Genomic DNA, 15,009 nt, shown 5'->3' on the forward strand with positions numbered 1-15,009 from the left:
TAAAAAAGGGAGCAAAGAAACTGGACTGTAGAATGAGAGAGTGACATCAAAAGAAGTTTTGTTTTATTACAAAAAAACTTTAAATACATAAAAGTAGAGAGAATAGTTTAATGGATTGTTATATACCCATCACAGAGGTTTAAGACCAATAACATTTGCAATACTTACTTCATATGTTTTTCTAAAGTATTTTAAAGTAGTTAAAATAATTGCATCATGATATTCACCTTTAAATAATTTAATTTGGATCTAAAACATAGTAGCACTTTTACTATGACCATTGTAATACTTAGAGAAATTGTCATTAATTTCCTAATATCTGCCAATACCAAATTCACATTCAAATATCTCTATTTGTCTGCAAAATATCTTTTACAAATGTTTGTTTGAAGGAAGATAAAAGTCAAAATCCCTACATTTTATTTGGGTCTTGTATTTCTGTCCCTTTGAATCTGTAACATCATCTGTATTCCACCTTTTTTGTGGCATTAATTTGTTGAAGTTATTGGGCAAGTTGTCCAAAAGAATGCTCTAAGAGAAATTTGTATAGTTATTTTTCCAGAATATTTTCACTAAACATTTTACCTCCTGCCTTAATCTCCTGAGACCTGGGATTACAGGCATGCACCACCATGCCCAGCAGAATTAATTTATTATACTCATATTTTTTTAGCATTTTCTATGGGAAAAATATTGTGCTAGGCATGAGGTGCAAAATGATGAACAAGATTATTAATAAATGTAAAATGTAAGAATTGTAAAAATAGCATGCTATATATTGTATTGTTTATTAGCTGACTGGGGCTGCCATATCAAACTCTTGCATACTGGGAGACTCCAGCAGCAAAAAGCTGGTTTCTTAAAGTGGAGGCTGGAATTGTGAAAGGAAGGCTTGTGCTGGTTTCTTTCTGCTGAGGCTCCCTGATAGGCTTGTAGATGGCTGTCCCCTGTGTCTCCACATACTCCACTCTGTACACTGTTCCCCAATTCCTCTTTTTATAGGGCAGCAGATTAGCAACCTCCCTCTAACCTATTATCATTTTATCAATCTTCAAATATACTCTCATTCTGAGATACGAGAGGTTAAGACAAAATTTAGCCCATAACGTAGTTTTAGATTTATTTATACACTTTATATTTTACTTTATATTAACATAATATGCTTATATTTTATATTTAATCTATTGCTAATATAATACAAATTTATATTTTATATTTAATTTAAATTAATATAATATAAATATATTTTGTACTTATAGCATATATGAATATACAGAGTTTAATATGTTTATATTATATGGATACATCTGATATATATATATATGTTTGAATATGTTAAAAACTCTATTACTTTAATTTTTATTTATTAACAAAATCAAATATCAGAATTTATTTTTTAGAGATGATGGTCACTAAATATAATATTTGCTAGCTCTCCAATGTAGGTGAAATTTCTACATTTTAAAATCTTTTTAGAAAATTCATCTTACTGAAAAATATTCTAACAATTTAAAAGTATTTTGTCCAAATTGTTTGCACACCTACATATAAAATCAGTATCTCAATATTTCTATAGCTATATGATAACTATGAACTTTTTGGTTCCTTAAAAAAAACTAAAAGAAATATCAAGATGTAAAAGTTTGGAGGAAAATTCTTTTATGTTGCCCAGGCTGGCCTTGAACTCATGCTCTGCAGTGAACCCTGCCTTGGTCTGGAAAACAAGTTTTCAATCTGATTATCTCACTTACTGATTCTAGAAGAGTGTCTAAAATTTTTATAGAAGAATTGACTAAAATCTATGGGAAACCTTGGTAAATTAATTTCCTACAAATAAATATGTATTCTAAGACATCTTTCTCTATAACCATGGGTGTATGTTTACATGTTTTACTGAACATAGATTACCAGGGGAAAAGTCTCAATAAAAACATGAAAATAGGTGAGAAATTTGACCTAGAAAATATTTGGGTTATGTTTTCCTATTCTTCTTTATAGATTGAACCTGTTAAAATTTCTGTTTTTGAATATTGATAATTTTATAATAATTCAATCTGCGATATTCAGAAACTCTCCATTTATTGTTTCTCCTTCTGAGTTGTTAGCAAGCTAATATAAGAGTAATTCTTGTATTCAAGAATTTGTCTAATATGGACTTCAAACCTCTTTTCATAAATTTTCAAGAGTGAGATTTTGTAGAGCTAGACGGGAGTCTGCAATCACCCATCCTGGTTTCCCATTTCAGGAAATATTTTTGTTTTCTCTTTAGAGATTCCTCCTTTGGTTATCATTAGTATACTTCAGTTAGGGTTACAGTTAGGAGTAGGGTTCTTCTTTCCAGATCTCCAAAAGGAAAATTAAATCATTTGGGTAACTTTGACTTGGAATGGTCACTTGTCTCAAAGTCTAAATCAAACATCACTATAGTGACCTGGCTTTATTCAGAGGTGTGAAATTATGGTTAATGAACAAAACTTAATTTTAAAGGTGGGCGAACTAGTTTATTTCTGTCATCTCACTGGAGTTTTCTGATTCTGAGGTTCTTTCTTCTTTCAAAATTTTTTTTTTTTAATCTGGAAAATGATTATCTCTTGTGTCTACCTGTACGAGTGTATTCATAGATTTAAAAGGAAAATTTATCTTTGTCATTATTCAGGTTCTTTTCTTTACAATGTTCTTTAAAAACAATGTCAGTATATGAAAGTCCATTTTCCAAAATTTTTATTTTTAGGTCAAATATTGGTTAAAAACTAGATGACATTTCAATAGAAGTTGAGTGTTGGGTGGAAGGTAAGGTGAGGAATAGAAAAACTTCTTTTGGTTTTAGCAGCAAGTCTTAATTATTTTTGTGTATGTTTTGTTAACTCAGTGTACTCTGAAGCCATTCAGGTATTAACAATAAGATGGTAATAATATAAGGAATTATTTAGGGACTTTTTTAGGCACAGTGGCTTGCAGGTGAGTTGTACTTAAAATTATTCATTCTTTTAAAAGATGAAACACAGGTTTCTCAGATTATTTTTCAGATATTATTTATGGAGCATAAGAAACTGAGGAAGTTGATATGAAGGACATAGAAACATATGAAATATATTTCTTAAAAACAGATAAAAGATTTTTACTATAGTTTTGTTAAATAAAAAATTGACAGGTACTTTAATTTGATTGAAAAGATTTCAGTGTTTCTCTTATCATTAACTAAGCTAAATATTATTGTGAATATAAAAAAATGACATTATTAAAGCTGTGAATTTGGAAATTACACCTTGCCCAATATTATACTATTTGCCTAGGATTTGGATGATGGGATAATACCAAAACCAAAAATATGTTTAACAATTTTAATAAAAATATGGGTTGATCTCTGTGGGTTTATTAAGACATGCATTTTCTTGAAGCACCGGGAAAGACTAATGTATATGTGAATATTTATCACTGTGTTAATTTGATTACCTTAAGAATCAAAACTATAAAAATTATTTGTCCACCTGAATGTGCTGTGGAAACAGCATATTTCTTTGATTTCAAGGTCAATTTCTATCTAAATAAATGACATTACTAATGGGAAAAGACAAAAATCCTTCCCTTTTTTTGTTTTTGTTTCCAACTAAAATGTATAGCAGTGAAGCAATGAAAAATTATTGTTTTTTTTAATAACTAAAATTAAGATTTAAACTTTGCTCTACCATTTTCTGTTGGTGAAATAGCATGTTGGAAATATAAATATTAATATCTCTATATCATCATACACCACTAGAAGTAAGACTTAAATGTTCTTGTTCTCTCCATGTTCATAGTGAAACAATCATCTTAAAGATAAAATTCCCCAAGCATCTTCAAGTTTCAGCAATTATACTTTCCATGTATATTCTAATTGTAATGGAAAGAGTTCTCAGAAAAATTAATCGGAACAGATTTCAAGGATTAAAATTTATTCAACTTAATCATTCTTATTTTTCTTTTGTTTACAATTTATATTGCGCCTGTTTCAACAAAATGGTTGAGGGAACAACCCACTTTCAAGAACTTTAAAACACAAACAAAGTTACTCTAATGAATTTGGTCTCTTCAGATATTTCCCAAGGGGCAGGGCAGCTGTCCTGCTGTCTCTCTGTCACCTTTGTACCCACCTGTATTGCAGAGAGGTCCATGCTACCTCTCTCTGCTGATGCTGTGCCTGGGCCATCTTCCCTGTGAGTGCTGCATCACCCAGTCATTCTTCACTTATGTAGCTCACAAAATTCTGTGACTTTTATGTGTTTTATGATAATGGCATAATGATGATACTTAGAACTTGCACAACTTTTTAGGTTCAAAGTGCTTTCCAAACATTTATTAATTAATTTTAAAATGTTAGTAAAACATGAGCTGTATATATTCCACTCCATAAAATATAAAATAGTCATATGACCCAAGTGGGGGTGAAATTTAAATCCCAGTTATGGTAACTGTGGAAGCAGAAGGGCTACATGATTCAAGAAGTTTTGGGTTTTATCTGTTAGAAGACCAGTGTCTGTTCTCACTCTCTAGATTGCTCTTTGGAAAATGATGGCAATTTCTTTTTTGCTTTTCAATGAAAAGCCAATGACTCTTAAAGCTCTAACCTTCCATTAGGATCTGAATGCTTTCCAGGTCATAATTCTCTTGCTTCCTTCAATCATGTATCATCCTTTCATGAATTCATTCTTGAAATTCTTACTGCTATGTTAATATTAGTGCCCATTAAAGAGTGTTTGATACTCTGAAATCTGCAGGGTGATGATTTATAATTTAAAAATACACGGTTTTAATCAGTAATTCTCTATAAAGTTTTGGACAGCATTCTGGCTTTTAGCAGCCAATTTTGACATTGGTTTGGAGACTAGGCAGGACACACCTTAATGTTTAGTGACCTGGAATGGAAGAAAAAGAATTTGCCAGAGGCCAGGAACACAGTCATGGAAGATCTAGGTACTGTGCTGGCAAAGAAGGTCTCCTTATGTAACAGATTTTGTTAAAGGTACACATCCTCCTTATACAATCAGGTAGAATCATTGTCCTACCTATCTTATCTCCTTTCTTCCTAAAACATGTATAGTAAAAAAAAAAGACAAAGGAATCATATTTATGTTAGAATGAAAAGAATTATAGTGGCTCTTTGCATATCAGGTATTAATAGTACACTGATCATATCTATCTACATTCTTTAAATATGTCTCATTAATTATATTTATTTGAACATGCCAGACATTAGATTTTTGCCTGTGTGTTTAAAATACTTATTGTATTCTTCCCATGCTAATTTGTCTATTCATCTTTTAGGGATAGTCTAATTCTACTTTCTCCATGTGAGAGTCTCAAAACAGTGCATTATCATTTGAATCTCATAAACACCAATAGACCCACAGTATCTTACAATAAAACATTCACAGACCTTTGCATATATTAAACCAGGAATCAGATGGGAATCTCCCTGAATTATTGACCTAGAATGGTAAAAATATCCAGATACAAGGTACTTTCTTCCTTCACTGATCAAAAAATATGTATTTAACACATACTACAGGGTTGGCATTATGCTAATTAAAGTATTAGAAATAATACAATTAAATGTTTACAGTTTCATGGTAAAGGAAGTCAAACTGACAATTAAAATATATCAACATAAACACTGGAGTATGCATGGAGCTCTTTCGAACATAGACATGAAAGCTAATCCTATGTTGTTGGTGGGAGTCAGAGAATGAGAGGTTTAGAAGTATTTAAGGAAAAACATAGTATGATACCTTTAAGAAATTTTGTAGATGGATGCCATAGAAGAATGTTGTATGACAGTTATAATCCTAAAATTTCTCTTAAACTCCATAATTTTATATATTTGAAAGTGTCTTCTCTATCAACCTAACATTTATTATGAGGTACATTAGAACACTTTCAGAAGTGAAAGGTATTTTTCCTGTTTTTCTTTTTTCCTTATTATAACTATTATGTTCACTTTATGTGTTATTAAAATCAATTAATCAACTGACCATTGGATTGAAATGTTAAAAACTAATTTTTTTTTTTTTGGTATGGGGGATTGAACTCAGGACATGGTGCTTGTGAGCCAGGCAGTGGAACCACTGAGCTACCATCCCCGGCCCTTGTTAAAAACTAATTTTTAAATTATTATTAACTTACATTTTGATATATATGGTAAATGAAACCTCAATACCTTTTGGTAATTATCATGGAGCAGAATTGAATGTTTCTGAACATAAAATATAAACTAAAGAAGGCAGAATGCAAAATTTGCTTTACATTGTGACTTTAAACTGTCTAAAATTATGTGAATTTAGGTGAAGACTGAAAGAATTTGGAAAGTGATAATTATTATGATTGCACAGTGTTTTTAATTTATTCCAACTATTATTATGTTGTGTACACATTATTTTTAAATGAAGGGGTATTTACAATTTTTTCTCATTCATTTATAGACACTTTTGAACATTTCAGGTAGAATTAAAAAATGGATATTTTAAAAAATTAAGTATAAAATATATGTTCTTCACTATCCAGTCTTCAAATAGAAAACATTTTATGAAGGAAAATTTCATTAGCAGTGAGGAGACAACACAGGGTAAACATAAATATATATTAATGTTTAAAAGGCAGTTAGGTCGGCAGCCTGAGCCCAAGGTGATGTGAAGTTGTAAAAATACATGTGAGACGGGCCTAGGGAAACATCAGAAAGTAAAAGTTTATAAAAATAAAAGAGCCAATTCAACATGCCTGAAAAGAGGAGGACCCACTTGGAGCTACTCAGAGAAGTTCAACTAAAAACACAGGTAGTTGGAAGAAAGGACATGCATCCTGATGCCAAAATCAATCTGAAATAGGAGACTTGTTGATCAAATGAAGCATAAGGACAGTACTTTATAAAACAGAGTACCAGCTCACAGGGCTGCCAGCAGCCCTTCCACCTGCACACTGAGCAAGAATTGCCACACTGGGAAGTCTCCAAGAAACTGATGGACTCCAAAAGTGTGGCTAACTCAAGCCACTCTGGGTAGACTTGGAATATAAGTCCCTTTGCCTCGTTTGCCTTCCTCCACACAGAGGATGCTGCAGGCTGGCGGCAAATTTCTCAGGCACACACAGAGGAGCGGAGGTGGTGAAAGTGAGTGATGACCAGTGGCTAGAGAGAAAGATGAAGATACACGGGACAGGATAGAGACACCAGCGGGGGCAGAACAGAGGAGGTATGTCGACTGGGAAGAGCCAACTGTACATGGGACTGGGAGCAGGCGTGGGCTATCCCCTCTTGAGGGTGCCAGAGCAACTGGGAGAGCAACACAGAGACAATGACAGTACAGAGATGTAGGTGGGCCATCAAGGGAAATCCAGAGAGTTACTGGCTTAAGACTGGCCCAGCCCCCATATCCAGAGGCCAAGATCAGCCCCATACCCAGCACTAATCCTACTGCAGACTTGGCAGTGTTACACAGCATAGTTTTGGAACACAACTTGCCTAGACACTACCACAGAACTGTGGACACCAGAGGAATTTTATTATTTGTTTTTCTTTCATTTTTCTTTTCTGTCTGGTTGTTGTTGTTTTTTTTTAATTTTGTTGTGTGGGTTTTTACCTTTATTTTTATTTTGTTATACTCATTTTTTTTCCTCTCATTCCTCACCTGTCTTGATTTTATGATATTTTCATGTGAATGAAAATTGTCTTTATGGTTCACTTCAACATTTTTTTTTGCTTTATCCTTCATTCTTTCTTTACTGTCCTCTTCTCAAGTTCCCCAAAGCTTGGGTGATCATCCTTTGTCCTCCAGCCTTTCCTCTACTATATTGTCCTTCATTTATCTCTCTGTTTTGTCCCCTACCCCTGCTAAATCTCCCCCTCTCAGGATAAAATCATTTCACTAAGGGGAAACTCATTGTATACAAGTTCCTGGTTTAGGTTGGATTTTGTGATATAACTATAGATCTTGCTCCTATGGTTAAAGGTGCCAAATTAACAGTTACCACGGTTTGTCAATTTCTAGGCTGTCCTTGATGCTATTGTTATTGCTAATTATACTACTTTAGCTAGGATGTCATACCTGTTGTAATCAGTTGTTTTCCCTTGTATGAAAACACTGCAATTGTTGGGGGTCCTAACTACCACCATAGTCCAGTACTTGGATATGGAGCCAAGTAGATAGGAACTTCTCATCCTTAATGAATTGGGAAGGTAGAATCTTGGGACAAACACAAAGATCAAGAACCACATATACCCAGAAGACATTTTGGAGGAATAGACATTTCCTAGGGAAGGTTTGATACAATTGATAAAGCTATCTGCCATAAGAATTTATAAGCATCAACGCAGAAAATAAAATAAAATTAAAAATAGAAAATGACAAGATGCCAAAACAAAATACAACCCCAGACCTCCAGTCCACCCAGAACAAGTCCAGGGGACAAGATAGAGGAAATCAGAAGCTGCCCACCTGAATTTTCAAAATATCAGCAAAAGAAAAAGAGCAGATGCCCAAGACTATAGAGAAAATATTCAAGTAACAAAAGAAATGGTGATCAAAATGAAGGTCATACTCAATGAATGTAGAGTAACATAGATTAAAAAAAAATAGAAGAGCTCAGGAATAGAATGGAAACCATGAATGCCCAACATAGGAAAGAAATGGAATCTATGAAACAGATTCAAACAGATATCCAGGAGATTAAAAATTCCATTGGAAGTATATGCAACCCATTGAATGAAGGTGAGGACAGAACATCAGATCTAGAAAACAGGATTATAGTTAGTAACTATGTAAAGAAAGATATCTTAAAAGTAGCAAGAGCTCATGAAAAATCAATCCAACAGTGGCAAGATGATACAAAAAAGAACAACCTAAGATTGCTCAGAGTCAATGAGAAAGCCAGAGACAGCACAAATGTCATTAAAAACCTGTTCACAGAACTGACAGAAAACTTCCCAAACATGGAGAAAGAATTTGACATACAAATAAGTGAACTCCAATTAGCCATGACCAAAATAAATCTACACCAAGGCATATAATTTTCAAGATTCCAGAAATTCAGCACAAAATTGAATATTAAAAGTGGTTAGGGAAAAGAAACAAATCACCTTAAAGCAAAGCTCATCAGAGTCGCAGTGGATTTCTCAATGCAAACCCTTAAGTTATCGAGAGCTTGGAGTGAGGTATTTCAGGTCCTGAAAGAAAACATCCTCTAACACAGATTGATTTACCTTGAAAAACTATCTTTCAGAATTATTGGATAAATAAAATACTTCCACAATGAGGAACAAGTGAAGAAATTCATGACCAAAAAACCAGCTCTACAAAATGTTTTGAAGGATATTTTAGAGATAATGAAGACCACAATTCCAAGAACACCAGAAGAAGCTAACAGGCAGGGCTAGCAATTAAACAGAAGGGAAAGACAAGGAACCAACAGCAAGAAGATAATATGATGATAATCCAATACATATCAGTTATAACCATCAATGTAAATGGTCTCAATTCATAAATCAAATGAAACAGACTGGCTGAATGGATCAAGAAGCAAAATTCAACAATATGCTGCTACAAGAAACACAGCTCAAAAAGAAATTCATATACTGAAAGTCAAAGGATGGAAAACAGTATGCCCTGTGACAAGAACTGAGAAAGAAGCAAGGGTAGCTATTCTATTTGCAGACAATGTGAACTTCAAGTTGAGACTGATCAAAATAGACAAAGAAGGTCACTACATACTTGTTAAGGGAAAACTACAAGAAGGAGATAGCAATCATAAATATATATATATATGCATCAAATATTGGTGGACTCAACTATATAAAACAAAAATTAATGGACATGAAAAATCTAACAAACAATATGATTGTAATGGGGGAGCTTAATTCCCCATTGTCACAAATAGACAGATCAACTAGAGAAAAAATCAATAAAGAAATATCAGAACTGAACCAAACCTGTGAGTAAATGGACTTAGTGGATGTTCACAGAGTGTTCTGCCACACATCAAAATACACATTCTTCTCAGCTGCACATGGGACACTCTCCAAAATAAATCACACACTAGCTCATAGGACATACTTAAGTAAATACAAAGGAATTGAAATTGTCTCATGCATATTATCTGACCATAGTGCAATTATATTGGAAATCAATGGGAAAAGAAACCACAAAAAACTCCATAAACACATGGAAATTAACACCCTACTGAACAACCAATCAGTCATAGATGAAATTAAAGACAAAATTAAACAGCATCTACAATTGCATAATAAGGGTGATACAATATACAGGAACTTATGGGACACAACAAAAGCAGTCCTAAGAGGGAAATTTATAGCAGTAAATTCTCACATCAGGAAAACAGAATAATCTCAGATAAACAACCTAATATTGAACCTCAAATGTCTAGAAAAAAAAGAATATGTCAAGCTCAAAGCTCTAATGAGGGAGGAAAGTATAAAGATCAGAGAATAAATTAATCTAATAGAGACTAAGGAAACAATACAAAGAATCAATGAATCAGAGTTGGTTCTTTGAAAGATTAAATAGAATTGATAAACCCTTAGGAAACCTTATCAAAAAAAGGAAAGAAAAGACTCAAATCCATGTAATTAGGAATGATAAGAGTGAAATCACAAGGGATCCTGTGGAAATCCAGAAGATCATCAATACCTACTTTGAGAACCTGTACTCTAATAAGATGGAAAATATAGAAGAAATGGACAGATTCCTATATACCTATGAATTACCAAAGCTGAATTGAGAAGATATAAAAATTCAAAATAATCCAATATCAATCAATGAAATTGAAAATGTAATTAAAAACTTACTAACAAAGATAGTTTCACTGCTGACTTCTACAAGAAATTTAGAGAAGATCTAATGCCACTACTACTCAAACTATTTAATAAAATTGAAAGGAAAGCAATACTCCCAAAATCATTCCTGGAAGTGAGTATTACCCTGATACCAAAACCAGAGAAGGACTCAGCCCAAAAAAGAGAACTACAGGCCAATCTCCCTAATGAACATAGATTCAAAAATCCTCACTAAGATACTAGCAAATAGAATGCAGCAAATCATCAAGAAGATTATACATCATGACCAAGCTGAATTCATCCCACAGATGTAGGGATAGTTCAACATACACAAATCAATAAATGTAATACACTATGTCGACAGAGATAAAGGCAAAAATCACATGATCATCTCAATAGATGCAGAAAAAGCATTTGAGAAAGTTCAACATCTATTCATGATAAAATTCCTACAGAAATTTGGAATAGATGGTCTTTGTCTCAATCTGATAAAGCCATCTGTGGCAAATCAACTGCCAACATTATACTAATTAGTCAAAAACTGAAAGCTTTCACTCTAAAATCAAGAACAAGGCAAGGATGTCCACTATCACCATGCTTATTCAATATAGCTCTGGAATCATAAGCTGGAGCAGTTAGACAAGAGAAAGAAAAGGAAGAAGTTAAACTATCATTATTTGCAAATGACATGATACTTTACATAGAAGATACCAAAAATTCCACCAAAAGAGTTATAGATTTAATAATTAAATTCAGTAGCATAGCTGGATATAAAGTGAACACTCAAAAATCAATAGGATTTCTATACACAAATGACAAACTCACTGTGAGAGAAATTAGGGAAAGAATACCTTTCACAATAGCATTAAAAGAAAAAAATATTTAGGAATCAATCTAACAAAGGAAGTAAAATATCTTTACATTGAAAATCATAGAACTCTAAAAAGGAGTTCAAAGAGGATATCAGAAAATGGAAAGATAACGTTGCTCTTGGGTAGGAAGAACCAATCTAGTGAAAATGGCCATACTCTTAAAATTGTTACACAGATTTAATGCAATCCCAATCAAAATACTATTACCTCACAAAACTAGAGAAAACATTCCTAAAATTCATTTGAAACCAGAAGATACCTGGACTAGCAAAAACAATTATGGGTATCAAAGGCAAGGCAGGGGGCATCACAGTCCCTAACTTGGAATTACACTACAGAGCTACTGTGATAAAAAACAGCATGGTACTGGCAAAACAAAACAAAACAAACAACAACAAACTCCGAGAATCAATGGAACAGATTAGAAGATGCAGAAAAAACCCCAAACATATTCAGCCACCTTATCTTTTACAAAGGGTCCAAAGGGTCACTAGAAGAAAGGTATCCTCTTTAATAAATGGTGCTGGAAAAACTGGATTTCTACCTGCTGAAGACTGAAACTGGACTCATGTCCCTCACCATGCACTAAACTAAAATAAAAATGGATCAAAGATCTAAATATTAAAATAGAAACAGTAAATCTTCTGGAAGAGAGAATAGGTAGCAGTCTTGAGGGCATAATTGTAAGCAAAAATTTCATGAACAAAATCCAAACTGCATGGGAAATACTACAAAGAATGTACAACTGAGATCTCACCTTATTAAAAAGCTTTTGCACAGCAAAAGAAATCACCAGTAGAGTGAAAAGATAACTCACAGAGTGGGAAAAATTTTTAGCTAGCTAATACCTAGAACCTATAAAGAATTGGAAAAAATCAGACACCCCCCAAAAGTTAAAGACCCAATCCAAAAATGGGCATCTGAGATGAATACACATTTCTCAAATAATGAAGTACAAATGACAAAGAAATATTCAACATCAAATATTCAATATTCAAATAAATGTTCAATCACTGATTATTTGAGAGATGCAAAAACAATGCTGATTCCATTTCACTCCAGAAAGAATGGCTATTATCAAGAAATCAACCAACAACAGTAGTTGGGAAAAAAAGAGCCCTTCTTCACTGTTGGTGGGAATGTAGACTGGTGCAACCACTATGGAAATCATTGTAGAGATTCCTTAAAAAACTAGGATTAGAGGTCCCATTTGATCAAGGTATTCCCCTTCTGGGTATCTTCCTAAAAGAATTAAAAGCATCATCGTACCACAGCTATGTATTTTCATCCATGTTTATAGTGGGACAGTTTGTAATAGCTAAGTTTCCCAGGCTGCCCTGGAACTTGTGATCCTTCTCCCTCAGCTTCTTGAGTCTCTGGGACTACACTTTATAAACATTTTTAATTAAAATATCAATAAAGCTATTTTAAGAGCAATTTTGAAATACATTCAATTCATAATTTACTAAAGAGTAGTTTGTAATTTGTTACTGAATGTAATATTCTCATTGCTGATAACTCATATTTCAGCTAGTTTTATGAAAGTTGTAAAATATACAAAATGTTAGTCAATTCTCTATTCTTACCTGTGAATGTTTTCTTTGATTTGTTATTATGTGATATTCTATTAATATATATTATTTCTTTAAGTTTCACAATTTTATGTGTTGTAAAGTACTGAAAATACACTTAAAAGATGAATACTTGAATTTAAAGTAAGTACATTCTAGATTTTTTTCCAAATATATTTTGGTTTTAGAATTTGTAATAAAAATAACTACATATAAAGTAAAATTGTGTGTGACTATAGTCTGTACCTATCCAGAGTAGAAATAAATTAAAATTTCCCTTCAATGATATTGCTTTAAGATTTTTTTGATTCATTCACTTATTTGACATATTTCATTGGATATCTGCGTGTGTCATCCATTATAATAGGAATTTGAAATGAAAGTTAACTACATTATTAATAAAATGTTAAGTCTGCAAAAAGACTGTGGAAATATTGTGTATTTGACTTTGAATATTTCATGAGAAAGTATGACACAAGCTGGTCATAAATTTATATGTTAGTGTATTTTTGTCTTCTCAGACCCAGTAATCATATCATTTGAAATCACTGAGTTCCTATTTCTACTACAAAGAAATGAGAAACATTTGAGGAGATATACTTAATCTGATTTAAATATTACACAATGTTTATATCTATCAGAATATCACATGGTACCCCACAAATATGTATATTTTTGTGTTATGTATCAGTTAAAAAATAAATTTCAATAAAAAATTGAGTTCTAAAAGAAACCTACCTGTAAACACAGTCAAACAAATCTTACTTTCTTAAATGTGAAGGCCTTACCTGAATAATTAAACTGCATTATACAGAAGTGCAATATTACTTACGCATATGTAATACTGAATACATGCTCACAGATGAGGAAATATTTTCTGTGAATTGATGGGTCATTTCAAGCCTGTTTGTGGCAAACATTATTATGGAAAACACTGCTTTTAGATTATGGGCTCTCTAGTTCTTATTCTTGGATTTCCTTTCCTTCATTTACAACACTTATTATTAGCTCTACTTTCAAATTTTTATGTAAAAACTTTAAAATTTTATTTTTAAAATTTAATCACAGTTTAGAGGAATCTAATACAAATCTCCTTTTTATGAAATGGGTTAAATTTCTTCTAATTAAAGGAGTCTTTCTCATGTGAGATATATTTTATTTTGAAGTGTACTTAACAAATATTTGTCACTAAAAAGAACCTTTTGATTAAATGTCTCTACACTACACCCCCTACTCTTCCCCAGATTTTATGAAGCAATGAAGAAGGAAGAGTCACACTGAACTGGGCATGTAGACCTAGTGAAGGATCACGGAAGGTATTCATTTATTATCCTGCCATTGTAAATTTTATCAAACAAGCAAAGACATTTTTATGCTGCAATGAATGTGCCTTGTGCCAGGTTTGAAAAAAAAAAAGAGAAGAAAAGAAAAAAGTTATAGGCAGTTTGGATAAAACATGTTTTATGAGTCTTCTATACAAAAGCATTAGTGAAGAGATAATAAACAGCTTCAGTGTTTTATAAGGAAAAATACTTCTTGTTTTCATAAATGCTACAAACCAAGTGATTTCTTTTTTACTAGAATAATATAATTAGGCATAATACTTATGCCATGGGTAAAATTATTTAAAAGGTTTTGTTTTGCCTAAATGAACTCAGTAGGAGATCTAAACACATCTTTGGAGCTGTTGTTGATTTTTTATGATTCTATTTTTCTTGTTTATTGTTTTGATAGTTCAATCAAGGTTTTG

At 32.4% G+C, this 15,009-nt stretch overlaps 1 long non-coding RNA gene across 1 annotated transcript in view; it reads left to right on the plus strand.

Moving 5' to 3' along the window:
- The first annotated feature begins 1,401 nt into the window (after positions 1–1,401).
- LOC147825186 (uncharacterized) overlaps positions 1,402–15,009 on the plus strand; it is a 98,550-nt gene continuing 84,942 nt past the window's right edge. The window contains exon 1 of the long non-coding RNA XR_015441391.1: positions 1,402–14,575. This is a non-coding gene — a long non-coding RNA (uncharacterized LOC147825186). The remainder of the gene's footprint in view (positions 14,576–15,009) is intronic.

Source organism: Heterocephalus glaber, unplaced genomic scaffold, assembly GCF_053883595.1.
Source record: "Heterocephalus glaber isolate CG9 unplaced genomic scaffold, H.glaber_assembly_v1.0 deba00001509, whole genome shotgun sequence".
NCBI classification, from domain to species: Eukaryota; Metazoa; Chordata; class Mammalia; order Rodentia; family Bathyergidae; genus Heterocephalus; species Heterocephalus glaber.